Genomic DNA, 15307 nt, shown 5'->3' on the forward strand with positions numbered 1-15307 from the left:
ATAAGATAGAGGAGAGAAAAGAAAAGAAAGAATAGTGACCAAATTACTGTCTTACCCTTTATAATAGTCATCACTTTACCTTTTTCTTTTGCCTTTTTTAATTGAAAGTAGAGTTAAATGTCTCTATCCAAATTTCACATTCCTATGGTGAAGTGATAATCAGCTTTTTTTTTTTTTTTTTGAGGCCTGTCCACGAACAACAAAAAGCAAAATAAATGAGAACTTTAAATTGACTTGAGTGCATAGCTCAAGTTAACAATTTAGTGTGTACAGAAGCTTAACAGAGACCAAGACTACTCAACAATTGGGACATAAATGAAATTACATAATTGGGACATAAATGGAATTACATCTTTGTATGTGAATTTGTGAAGGGTATTTTGGGTATTAAAAATGTACAACTTGATATCCTTCACTATCTCTCCATATCTTCTCAATTTAGGAGAGAAAGTATATAAGGGATAGGGAAGGATAGCTATCCCTCTCTATCCCTCCGTATCCTCTCTTTTCTCTCTACTTAAACTATCCAAACACACTTTCACACTATCCTCTCTTTTCTTTTCTCTCCATATCCCTCCAAATCAACCCTACCAAACACACCCTTAGTCTATTTAAATCAAGAAGGGGAATATATATATATATATATATATATATATATATATAAACAAACATTATTTATTAATTTATTTGATGTTAGTTAAAAGATGCTATGGTGGAGTATTAAATTGTGATACCCCCAGATTTCCTGATGCGGGTTGGCCAGGCCCATGCCTGATTAGCCGAGGATATCAAACCAATTAGCAATAATCGAACACAGATTACAATTAAAACAAATAAGATAAATAAAATTTGCTGAAATGAAAACTAAAATAATAATCCAATAATTGAAACCTTAGAATAAATAATTCCATTGATAAATAAACTATTCTGTTACAACTGATCCTCCACGAATACAAATCGTTCTCCAAATTATACAACTCAGGAATCCATCTAGTGGACCCCTAAAATATCACACTAAACTCAAATGACTGGAAATAAAACCAAAGCCTAAAACATGAAATAAAGTCCTACAGCATCGGTGGAGTGAATGACTATATCTGCTCAGCATGATCCAGCTCTAAGACTGGAACTAACGAACACCTATAAAAATAAGAGTGGGTCAGGCCCACATGCAAATTCTTCTCTAACTACAATCCAAACAGTGACCCGATACACAGATACACCCTAGATATCTCAACAATAGCTATCTAGTCCATACATATATATAATTTCACACTAAGGGACATTCACTAGACTACAGTAGGGGTCTCAACCTGAATAGAAGGTAACATGCGAAAACGCACCCAAAAGTGGGCATGAGTACCTAGACCTAACAGGGTACACCTCAACCTACTATAGCCAGCTACGCATCCACTGCATATACGCACCCTAACCAACGAGTCTAAGACTCAAGCTCATCTCGTGGTACTATAACCATATATTTAAAATCCATTCATATCCATCCATAGGAACTCCAATAAATCGTTCAGCTTATTCAACTGCACAGACTTATATAAGAAATCCAGTAAGTCGTTCAACTTATTCAACTGCACAGACTTAAATATAAGGAGAATTATGTTTTTTTTATAATTCGTACCCTTATTCCAAAATAGGTAGGACTGAGTATTTTGAATCAGTCTGTCCCTAGTATGCCACCATCCAATAACGGTGCATACAATCCATAAAATTCATATAATTGATCAAACAGGTAAAAATGTTCACCAATTAAAATCCATAAGGTAGGAATTGGCGTTTTGAGCTAACCATACCTAGTATGTCACCGTCCCATACCGGTGCATACAATCCTCCATATCCATGTAAATTACAATATATAAATAATAAGCAAGTAATTTACAATCCAAAACCAAATATCCATATCATTGCAGAAAAGTGTTTTAAGTTTCAACAATCTAAATCCAATAGTTAAACCATGTATTGTTTAACAGTTCAACAACTAGCATCCAAAATATGCATAGATCAAATCTAATATAAAACCTTATCATGCATTTAAAAACAAGTTTTATTAACATACTGGATCCCATTAAATTGCTAAAATTTAATTAAGCAATTAATCCGTCTTCCATCCGTTAACAGCGTAGAAAATTTATTAATTTTATACTGTTTGTCCCATTAATTTAAAAATCAACTTAAATCATTTCAAGGTTTTAATCACACCCAAAATTAACTATTTAATCTCTCTGTGAAGTCTCATTAAATTTCTGAAATTTAATCAAGCCATTATGTTCCTTTCTTCTGTTAATAGCATGCACAGTTGTATATTTTTACACTGCTTCATCCTTTATCATAGAGACTTAAACCATGCAATAATGAGTTTAATAACACTTAGAGTTAACCATTTAGACCCTCTGTGAAGTCCCCACAACCCACTAGAACCATTCAAAAGCTCAAACAGTTCGTAAAACCCATTCACATAATGCACAAAAATGTTGGAGCCTGCTCTAAAATAAAATAGCAGGCTCTTTCCCACTTGGAGCCGGCTCCAAACACCCTTGAGAGCCTCCAGTCCAGTTTCTTCTCCGATTCCGACCTTCTGCTTCATCTCCGACCTATTTCTATCATTCCGTTGGTTTCTGAAACTGATCTTAGGTGTCTTATTAATACCCAGCAGCATCCCAATGGTTTGATATCAACAATTAAAATCAATTACAGAGATTAAATTTGCTACCGAACTAACACGTTATGAACAAAACTGAAACTATTTTTTTTGCAACAACAGTTCTATCCTAACCCCTCTATTCCTCTTCAAAAACTGATCTTAGGAGTCTTATCCAATCCCAGTAAAAATCTCATGGTTCATTTACAGTAATTGAAAGCAAAAACAGTAACTGAAATTACAATAGAATTCACATGCCTTAAGAAAACAGACCGAAAACATACATGCATGAGTTACAACAAATATGATTTCAACACAACCAGATCGTCAATAAAGCATATAATAAACATGTAAATTCCAGATACTAATTGATTAAACCCTAGAGACTATCTAGGTGCACAGAACACGAGCCAAAGAGAAGGAGAAAGAGAAGAACTTGCCTCTTTAAAGGTTTTGATCTGAAACCTTTCACCGTCTGCTTCCTAGGTTTTTCCAGTGACCTTAGTTCCATTGAACCTCCTCTGCCACTCTTGGTTTAACCCACAAACATCCCTCAACCTTCCTCCTTGGTCCGGTCTACAATCCTTGGCCAAAACCCTAACTGCTATCGCTCAATTTTCTCACGTTCAGTTTTCTCACAAGTCTATGTTATGATGTTCTACCTTCACTGTGTTGTGAATAGGGTTCTCAAACCCTAGAAACATATAAGTTATATATTTATAACTAATTCCAAATCCTAAGTCAATAAAACCCTAAACTTAAAACCTAATTAAAATCATAAACTGAAAACCTCTTTAAAACCTAGTCGGCCCATACGATACAATAGAATATACGTAACCCTAAAATTATAATATATATTAAATTATGATTATTAATAAATACCAATAATGAAAACTAACCCTATATACATATACACCCATATATACATGTATATACTTCCATGGGTAAAAACTGTACCCATTTATTCCATCCAAACAGTCACATCCAAACAGTCCGTTAATCCTATCCAAGCCCAGGTTCGTTTAAAAATAAATCAACACATTTAATTTAACATTCAAATACACAATTAATAATTTAAATCAAATAAAACAATTAAACACCTAAGCAACTAGTCACATAAAAATGCAATAAAAATAATTAAAATTCCAATTTTATCCTTTTCAAAACTAGGGGTATTACATAAATTGCCAAACTAAGATAAATGGAAGTTGCAACGCCAAGCGCGTAGACTTCAATTGCTGTCCCAACCAAGTCCTTCCCACAACGACTCACCATCCCTACACCTGCAATTCCAGAAATTCCGATCGAAATTCGTCGAAGAACCGTTTTCCCGGCGTTCGAAACCACAGCGTCCGTGAACACTTCCACCGCAAAGGCCTTGAACTCAACCTGTCCCAGCTCCAAGGTGGTATCTTTTCAAAATTAATTTGACATCGTAGCCATGGTTGTGGCTTAGCTTTGCATAATTTTTTTAAAATCTGAATGAATGGTGTTATATCTGTGTATATGTGTGTGTGCGTATATATTTATATACATAAATGGATATAAGAAATAATAAATATATAAAATAAGAAGAAAAAAAAAATGAGATTGTGTGTGTGTATATATATATATATATTTGTATATATAGGTCTATATATCTTGTTCATATAAGAGATGGGTCATGGGGTCTGTATATGCATGGAGAGAGATGAGGGGTAGGTGATGAAAGGTGGAGAAAGAAGACAAATGAGAGAAAGAATTAAAGAGGGCTACAATGGTCAAATGGATGGGCAAAGATGGAATTATAAAAAAAGTACAACTCACGTGTGCAACTATTGGCCGGAAAGGTACTGAAAGTGACTCGCAGGGGGCAATTTGCATTTTTTTTTATAGTTGTGGTACTGACTTGCTCACTTTTGTAGTGCAAGAGTAAAATGCTGATTTTTAATAGTTGAGGGGGGGTTTTATGCTTTTTTGCCTAAAATAAATGACCAACAATTAATTTAAACTCTTGCTCAAAACTCTTTTTTAAAAAATATATGTAATTAATATTGTTGAGTAAGTTGTATAGTGACATTTCCCAAAATAATTTTTTTTAAAAAAAATTGTAACTCTTGAAATCAAAAAAAATAATTAATATTGTTGATTAAGTTGTATAGTGACTTTTCTCAAAGGAAAAAAAGGGGGGAAAAAAATAATAATAAAATAAAAAAAAAATAAAAATTGAATATTTAGATCCCTTAACACGCTCTCCATTGGTGGCCTTATTTTGGTCTAACACGTGTTGCAATTTAAATTATTAGGGTAGAAGAGCTCTCTAATTAGAAAAGGAGATTAAATCTCCTAAAATTTGCTAGATTATTATAGAAAGATACAATATGTACTATAATTAGAAAATGACATAATTTCTAGGTGAAGGTTATTTTGTAAGACCCGGAGAAGATTGTGGCCCTAGTGACATCAATGGTCATCATGAGAGTCTCATACCAAATAAACAAGTAGCTAACCCGGCCTCCTACAAATTTACCATTTGGAACCAATATGGTTTTTGCACTGGGAGTGACAACAATACCGTTATAGGTGACATTTACTGAAGTAAGTAAATGATTAAAGAAGTAAATCAATGCTGCTAAAAAGACATCTAAGGGTGACATTACTTTTTTTTTTTTTTTTCACCTGGCAAAGACAACCCCAACACAAGGAACTAAAAAACAACCACAAACAACTAAGACCCAGCATCCGCCACAGCAAAAGGAACGACGGAAGGAGGTAAAGAAGACAATAATTGATCCGACCTAAGCCCAAGCTGCGAAAGAGCTGCCAAAGCATGAGCCACCCGATTACCCTGGCGATACACATGAGTCAAAGTAGCAGATGAAAACCTCCGCAGGTCCCAATTAATGTCATAACATATAAACGCAATTTTCGACGGACAGGTCGCTCCTTGCAATATCCCATCCACAACAACTTTGGTATCCGATTCAAACCATAAGCATGAAAATCCTAAATCCAAAGCACAAAGGATAGCACGCTGACACACCAACGATTCCGCCGCCAGAGATAAAGAAACGGAAAAGGGACGAAAAAGGATCGCTTGAAGCATATCACCCCAAAAATCACAAAAAACAGCACTACCACTATGATACCCCTCGATTCTAGAGCCACGGGTGATCAAGTCCGACCACATAATTAAGTATATAAACAAGCATATAATACAAGAAGAATTTAGAGATTAAATAATTAAGCTGAAAGAATTCTAAATAATAAATCCTTCAAAATTATAAAATCTAATATTGCCAAAACCTCCAATATTATTATAACTTGGGAATCCATCTAGTGAACCCCTAATAATATCCTAGTTAGAAAATAAATAACTAAACTAAAAAGAAAAACCAAAACTAAAAAGCCTGGAATTGTTGAACACCTGAAAAATGATAGTGGGTCAGGCTCACGAACAAGTTCTACTCTACTACAATCCAAACAGAGACCCGATACGCTTGTACATCCTAGACAACTCAACAATAACTATAGAGTCCATAAATAAATAAATAAATAAATATATATATATATAAATATATATATATATATATATATATATATATATATATATATATATATATAGATCCACACTAAGGGACTCTCACTGGATTACGAGGCAGTTTCAACCTAACTAGTAAGCAACATGCAAAACGCACCTGAAGTGGGCATTAATACCTAGACCTAACAGGGTACACCTCAAACCGTCATAGACAGCTATGCATCCCAATGCATATATGCTTCCTAACCATCGATCCTGAGACTCAAGCTCATATCGTGGTAACATAATTATATATTTAAAATCCATCCAAAACTAAAGTATGTCATTCAGCTGTTTGCTGATCTGACACGAATATAAGTAGGACTTATCTTTTTAGTAAATCCATTCCCTTATATTAGAATAGGTAAGACTTAGCATTTTGAGCTAATCCATCCCTAATATGCCACCGTCCCATACCGGTGCATATAGTCCACAAATCCAACAATTGATAATACTGATAACAAATGTAAACATCAATTAATCTATAATAAGCATAATAAAAATATGTAAATTAACATACTTATTTGATACCCCTGATACATGATTAAACTGTATAACCGTTCACAAAAAATTGTTAAAATAAAGGTAAACAATTTAAATCATCCATATCCAATAACAGTATGCAAATTTATTTAAGAATTACATACTGTTCAAGCTATTAGCACAATGTGGTTCATTATGCATTATCATGCCCTCTGGAGTTTTAATATGACCTTAGACATCATTTAAATCCCCTATTACAGCTCCCAATTAAACCTGGAACGTCAAAAACCAAACCCAGTATAAAAAATAAAAAAAATAAAAAAATAAAAAAATAAAAAAAAAAAAACCATCCAGAACCATCATTCAGTGGAGGAGCCGGCTCCCTCAAAGAAAGAACCGCCTCTTTTCCAAAAGGAGCCGGGTCCCCCCTTAAGGGAGCCGCCTCCCATTGATGTAGAGCTGGCTCCCCACCATGGGGAACCACCTCTTTGCAAAGGGGAGCCGCCTCCCTTCAAAAAGGAGCCGGCTCTCCTCCTATTTTCCTCATCTGCTTCGCCTCCGACGACTTCCAGACTTTTCGATTACCTTTGTTAAAGTCCCTAACCCTTTGTTCTAAGTTCCAGACAGTCCCAATTAAATATAAGAAGTAATTATGCATCACCAACATGAATCAAAACAAGTTCATATGCAAAAAAAAAAAATCAAGATTTAGTCAAGAACATATACTAACCATAAAAATCAGTTTTAATTCAATTCAAGCATGCATATTAGATCAATTTAATTACTGATAATCCTAGAGTTAACCTAGGCATGTAAAGAACACGAGTCAAAGGGAGAGAGTTAGAAATAGAACTTGCCTTTGAGATTTCGGACTAAAATCTCAACATCGTTTTCCTAGACTTTCGGCAATTCCTTGACTGTTCTCAACCTCTACCGCTCCTGGTTCAACCCACAGGAAATCTTCTTTCTTCCTCCTTAGCCCGACCTTAAATCAATGGCCGAAACCCTAACTTGTTCCCTCTGTTTTTCTCTCAAACTTCTCTGTATACGGCTCCGCCTCTATGTGTACGTGAATAGGGTTCTAAAAGCCTTGCAGACACATAACAACATATATATAGGCTTAAAAACCTAATTCTAATTAACTGAGGATTCGGAAATGAAAAAGAAAATAAATTATAATACCAAATAACTTTATTTATATAATTCGGTGACTTCATAAATATATAAAACCCTAAAACAAAAATAATACATATAAATACATATATCATGAATAATGCTACTAATTTAACCACTAATAACAATTATTAATTAAATTAACTTTATATACATATATACTCATATATATATATATGTTATACCCATCTATGGGTATTAACTGTACCCATTTAATCTCCTATCCAAGTAGTCCATGAAACTCAATTGGTTGGTTCATTACTATTGTCCAAGCCTAACTCCTTTAAAATAAAACAGAAATAAACACTTAATTTAATTTAAATAATTAATTACACAACTTATAACAAACATTTAATTCAATTTAAACACATACACAATTAATTCAAATAAGCAGTTAAACATATGTCAAATAACCACATACACAATTAATTCAAATAAGCAATTAAACATATCAAATAATAAAAAATGAAATTAAAAATGCACTTAAACAATAAAATAAATACCGAGACTATCCTTTTAAAATAAGGGGTATTACAACCACCCCCTGCAAGAACTACCGACAAAAAGAAGCATCAAAATTGCACTTAACAATACCAGATAGAGGAGGACGCCACGAATCAACCAAGGGGTTGGCCGGTCCTAGCTTCAAGGAAGAACAAAGGAACCGAGCATCCCGAAACTCCCAAAAACTGGCGACGGCCTTCTGCACCACAACCTCAGGCTGCCATAAAATCCCCTCAAAGACCAATTGATTCTTGGCCTTCCAAATACCCCAAACACAAAAGGAAATTAAACTAAGAACATCCACAAATTCCGATGAGATCATAGCCCTATGCACCAGAAATCTCCATCCAGCCCAGAAAGAAGAAAAACAAGAATCCAAAAAATCAAGACACATCGAAGATAATTTCCACACTTGAATGGAATGAGGGCAAGAAAAAATAAGATGCATAATAGACTCCCCCTACAAACCACAGCGAGGGCAGAGAGGCAACACCTCACACCCATGATCCAACAAAGCAACATGAACTGGCAAAACATGAAGACAACATCTCCAAATAAAGTGTTGCACTTTAGACAGAGTACGGCACCGCCAAACAGAAGACCAAGCATAGTAAAAGAAGCCACCCCTGAAAAATTAGACATGAAAATGGCCAAGTTATAAGCAGACCGCACTGAAAACTTACCCAACCTCTCTGGATTCCAAATAACAGCATTCGGTTTATCTCACTGACTAATACGAATTTTGAGAATTTCCTGCACCGTAAAGGGAGGGAAAAACTGAGACAAAACTTTCACCTTCCACAAAGACGTAGCAGGATCAATCAATTCCGCCATATAAGAGAACGGAGCAGGATTCAGAGGTGGGGGAAGTTTGTATGGAAGCGTGAAGACCCAATGATCGTTTCAAACATGCGTGGATGTGCCATTCCCAATCAAGGATCGGACTCCCTAACGTAACAAAGCCTGAGCAGACCAAATACTACGCCAATCCCATAAAGGATTGGATCCCAAAGAAGCATCCAGAAACGACGACGAAGGAAAATACTTGGCCTTATAAAGCTGATACACCAGCCCCTGCAATCCCAAAGAGCGACTAAGAGAACGGCCCAGTGACCCAAAAGCATTACGCGAGAAAAAAAACAGATGAATTACTAAAATTCACTTGTTGCCTAAAGGCCCATTCATAATCTGCCAAAATACGTTTTAAAAAAAAATTTCTTCTGGAATTGCAACACAAAACACAATAGAATCATCAGCAAAAAAAAGATGAGAAACAAACGGAGCGCCCCGACAAATTCGAATACTAGATAACAACTGAGCTTGCAGAGCTCTCAAAATAGCAAGAGAAAGAACTTCAGCACAGATAATAAATAAATAAGGTGAGAGAGGATCGCCTTGACGCAGACCCCTAGATGGGTGGAAAAAACCCACTAAACTCCCATTAATTTTTAAAGAGTAAGAAACCGTGGAGATGCAAGCTGTGATCATTTCAATTCAATGGGTGTTCAAACCCAGCCGAGATATCATATGAAATAAGAAATCCTACTCAATCCGATCATAAGCTTTACTTATATCAAGTTTCAATGCCAACCACGCCTAGCGCCCCTTACGCTTATTTTTTAAATAGTGTACTAGTTCGTAAGTAATTAAAATATTATCGGTAATATGACGACTTGCAACAAATGCACTTTGTGATTCACTGATAAGGGAGCCAATGATCCCTTTCAATCGGTTAGTTATAATTTTCGCGATAATTCGATAAGACACATTACACAACGAGATTGGTCGGTAATGACTAACATGCGTTAGAGAGGAAATCTTAGGAATCAAAACTATATTAGTATGATTAAAACCGGATAACAAATTCCCTGTAACAAAAAAACTGGATACAGCCCCAACAATATCCCGTTTAATTACCTCCTAATATTTCTGATAGAATAGCGGTGTCATCCCATCCAACCCCGGAGCTTTCATCGGTTGCAAAGAACAAATAGCCTGCTGCACTTCCAGCTCCGACGGGGTCAACAAAAGGTTGGCATCCATCTCAGCACAAATCCGAATAGGAACATACTGCAAAAACTGAGCAACATTCGAAGGATGGGACGACTGAAACAAACCCTAAAAATAACTTAGAAATACCGACTGAACGGCGGTCTCGTCAACCACCCACTGATTCCCAACATCAAAAACCTCTGAAATAGTATTACGGCTTCTTCGCCTTTTAGCAGTGATATGAAAAAATTTAGTATTACGATCCCTCTCTTGCAACCAAAGGAGACGAGACTTCTGTTTCCAAAACAATTCTTCCTTTAACCAACACGACGTCAAATAATTTTCTAATTGAACGAAGTCTGCATGACAGTAATTAGAAGTGCGAGCCCTCAGCTCGCGAAGCCTAGCAACCGTACGATCTATGTGAGCTCGGGAATTAAGATTACGAAGCTTAGCCCAATGAATGAGATCAGCTTTACAGTGCCGTAATTTATACGCCCACTGAAATTGAGCAGAACCACTGATCGGAGTAGACTATGCCGAATCAATAATGTGCCTACAATCCTCCAATAATGCCCAGCGAGCATCAAAGTGAAATTACATTTTCTGAGGCCGAGCCTCAGGCAAAAGGGCAAGAAGCAAAGCATAATGATCAGAGCCTATCACAGAAAGATGAGATAATTGAGCCCGAGGAAAAGCAGATATCCAATCCTTAGTTGCCAACGCACGATCCAAACATTCCTGAATATTAACGGGCCCGTCTCTCTAGTTAGACTAGGTAAAAGAAAACCCCACATAACCGATATCCAACAAAGCACAACGATCAAGCAGCGTACGAAAGGACTAAAGTTGCCATCCTTGCTTAACTCGGCCCCCATGCTTTTTAGAAATATATAAAATAGCATTAAAATCACCAATGAGAACCCACCGACTGGACCAAAATCGAGCACTATGAATAAAATACTCCCATTGCAAAGCCTGTTCCCGGTCTACTGTACTAACATAAAGAAGAGAAAAATATCAAGGTAGCTGGGTAGGAGACAGAACAACAGCAGTAATAGAAAAACTGGTTTTATCCACCACCCGCAACTGAACATTATCAGTCCACCAAAGGGCAAGACCACCCGCAATGCCATCAGGCTCAACCAAACACCCATTAGAAAAGCCCAACAACTTTTGAACAACCGCCTCAAACTTTTAGTTTCAAGAACACCGAGAAGAATATCCGGAGCGTATTGAGTTTTTAGACGTTTAAGTTGCTGAACCGTAGAAACAGACCCCAGACCTTGGCAATTCCATATAATAATGTTGGGACAAGCATTATGGAAATCAGAAAAACAGACAGGTGAAACAGTAGAAGACGAAGCAAAAGAAGAGGAACTGGTAGGTACCCAACCAGACAAAACATCAAAACTGTTTCGGGAAGAAGAACCCCGAGTTGAAGGCAAAAACCCGTGAGCCATCACCTGAAATTGAACCTGCAAGGAGTAAGGCCTCGACCGGCAGGACATAAAGACCAAACAAAATGGGACAACCCAGTAACAAAGACCCAAGAACACACCCTGACCGCCCAACAGTCAAAACCTCGATCCACACAACATGTGAACCATGGAGCACACAATGCAACCCAAAATGGAGGAACCACAATACACCATGTGTCCACACCGGATAACCATAAAAACAACATCGCCAAACCAACAATCCGGAACAGAACCAGTGCCGACACCGCACGATCCACACAAGCCGAGCCCAAATCAAACCAAAAGCTCCAGAACAACAAAAACCGTCCGAAAAGAAAACGGAGGGAATTAAGACAGATCGGTACAAGAACAACCCCGCAGACAAACCACTGACACACCAAAGGCACAAGCAACCAACAACCAACAAACCTTGCCGACGAGCACCCCAAATCATCCCAGCACAAGGAAGCATTGCAAGAATCCCCGGCCGGGCCACCCAAAAGCGGAACAAAACCACACAGCCGATCACCACAGCAAACGGAGGGGACAACCAGCCCACAACACACCGGAACAACAAAACAACCCACACACGCGCGAGCAAGACGAAAGCAGTAGCAAGATGCACCGACTCTCACCGAACGAGAGAACTCTGAAACCAGAGGACCTTGACGGGTAAGGAAGCTTCTAGGGTGTCATTACATAAGTGACATTATTTCACTTTCTTTTCTGTTAATAAAACAAAGGACCCTTTATTTCACATTTAAAGGAGGATAATATATTTTTAACTTTAATATTTCAAAATTTTGGGTTCTCACATGTTGCTTACCAGTTTCTTTTTCTTTCTTCTTAAACAAATGATTATCATGATGCCGCTGTATTTAAGTGTGTCATTCCATACTATTCTGGAAAGAGAGTCAGGGTGATCCATTAGAATTCCAGACGGCTATTTGAATGATGACAGTTATCTTATTGCATCTATGACATATTAGATTTTGCAGGTATGGAAACTCAGAATGAAGACATTGAGCTTCCAGTTTTTGATCTGCACCTCTTGCAAATGTCACTAAGAACTTCTCTTGCACAAATATGATCGGAGAGGGTGGTTTTGGTCCTGTTTATATGGTTAAATAAGTAATCTTTGGTTTTATATCTAAAAAAAAAAATGTAAACCCAATGATTTTAACATTGTTATTCAAAAACTTGTAGAGTAAGCTAACAACGGGACAAGAAATAACAATCAAGAGGCTTTCGAATAATTCTGGACAAGGTCTACAAGAGTTTAAAAATGCAGTTATGTTGATTTCCAAACTTCAACACCGGAATCTTGTTAGGCTGTTGGGCTGGTGCGTTGAAGGAGAAGAGAGGATGCTAATATACGAGTACATGCCGAACAAAAGCTTGGACTATTTTATTTTTGGTTTAATTCTCTTGTCCATTTATCTTATTAGACCAATTTCATAGTGTAATTTATGTATTTATGCAGCAGAGTCCCCTGCCCTATTTAAAAATGATAACTAATGTAGAACTTATATGGATGGAAATGCCATGCAGATCAGAATAGAAGACTATAACTTCCATGGCAAAAGCGATTTGAAATTGCTATGGGCATATCGAGGGGACTCGTGTTCCTTCACCAGGATTCAAGATTAAGAATCATTCCTAGGGATCTCAAAGCCAGCAATATTTTACTAGATGAACAATTAAGTCCGAAAATTTCAGACTTTGGGATAACAAGAAGTTTTGGGATAGATCAAATTGAAGCCAAAACAAAGCGAGTAATCGGAACATAGTAAGTTTTGTAAACAAATTTTAGAAAGTACTTGTTCATCATTTTCATATGCTTAAAGATTTTAATTTTATGTAGTGGTTACATGTCGCCGGAATATGTCATTGATGGGAAATTTTCAGTAAAATCTGATATATTTAGTTTAGGTATGCTTTTAATGGAGATAGTGAGTGGCAAAAAGAAAGGAAATTTCATCACCCCGATCGCTATCATTCGCTTTTGGGACATGTATGTTGAATTATATTCTATTTTATTTTATTTTTCTCTCTTACTTCCCATGTGAATTACTAAAATTGAGGATTGTGATTGTTATAGGCACGGTTGCTGTGGAATGAACACAAAACCGTGGAACTGGTGGATGAATGTTTTGAAAATTCATGCATTGAATCTCAAGTACAAAGATGTATTTAAGCGGGTCTACTATGTGTTCAGAAACTTCCAAAAGACAGACCAACCATGTCATCAGTAGTGTTCATGTTGAGTAATGAGGGAGTGCATTGCCTGAACCTAAACAACCTGGTTTCTTTATAGAAAGAAGTTTCATTGATGCAGAGACATCAACAGGTGAGACAAGTCATACTGGAGATGCATTGACAATAACGATGATGGAAGCCAGATAGAAGTAGCGCCTATTGCATACTGTTGTTGTGATGGAAATGATGCATACCAAGAAGGAAGGGAAAATAAAAAGGATTTGGTTGGGGTTGACGAATTCAACTATTGGATTTTTTTTATTTGTTTGAGTGCAGTATGAATAAAGTGAACTTTGTGTTTAGATGATGAACCCACCTTTCTAAAAATCTGAGGGATGAATAGTCAGGAATTGGTTGACAAATTGACTGGAGGTTTCAATTTTAATGTGAGAACTAATGAATGTCCTTGAATCTTTATGGAGTGTGTGTAGAAGGATGTGAAAATCATATCACTCCTCAGATTTGAGTCGAGACCATTTCAAAACCCAATAAACCCAATTAGAGTCTTAATAGATTTGAATTTGGGGTCTGTTGGTCTCAGATTTGTGAGAGAGGATAATCGATGCTCTGTAAACCCTAAATAGCTCGCCAGTATCAACATCGACGGCCACCAACTATTTTATCCGGGGACCGGCGGCGGGCGGGCCTAACTCCGCGACAAACCTTGTGATGGGCGACAAGCTCGCCGAAAACTGATACGATTCTTTACTTTTCTACATCATTGTTTATATTTTTCTCATATATATATATATATATATATATATATATATATATCATATTTGCTCTATCCTATCACTGATCTTGCACATTCAATACTCACAGCACCATTGTTGTACTCTCTGCATCTTGCTTATTCTGATCATTGTGCATACTGATCATCCTGTTGCATCTTATTTGTAGTCTTTTTGTTTTAGGTATTGTGTATATAGAGTAGAAAGTATGGTTAATTTTAGGAGGGTAATTTACACAGACCTTCCCTATGGTTTGTCATAATTATAGGCAGCACCCTTCCTGTTTCGAAAATTACGTGAACATACTTTTGAAAATATCCTACACAGACCTTCCTTCTGTTAGAGTCAACGGCAGTCAATGACGAAAAATGATGACATCAGCTACTATTTTCATAAAATGCCGAAAATACCCTTATTCTTACCAATTGATATATATATATATATATATATATATATATATATTTCCCTGTCCTTACATGGACTTTTCGGTTCC

General features: G+C 36.6%; 1 pseudogene; it reads left to right on the forward strand.

Annotated features, from left to right (window-relative positions):
• LOC132304674 (uncharacterized) overlaps positions 1-14230 on the forward strand; it is a 37377-nt pseudogene extending 23147 nt beyond the window's left edge.
• Positions 14231-15307: the final 1077 nt, after the last annotated feature.

The sequence above is a fragment of the Cornus florida genome, unplaced genomic scaffold (assembly GCF_030987335.1).
Source record: "Cornus florida cultivar Cherokee Brave unplaced genomic scaffold, ASM3098733v1 CherokeeBrave_3.0.0_Hap2_Chr04, whole genome shotgun sequence".
Taxonomy (NCBI): domain Eukaryota; kingdom Viridiplantae; phylum Streptophyta; class Magnoliopsida; order Cornales; family Cornaceae; genus Cornus; species Cornus florida.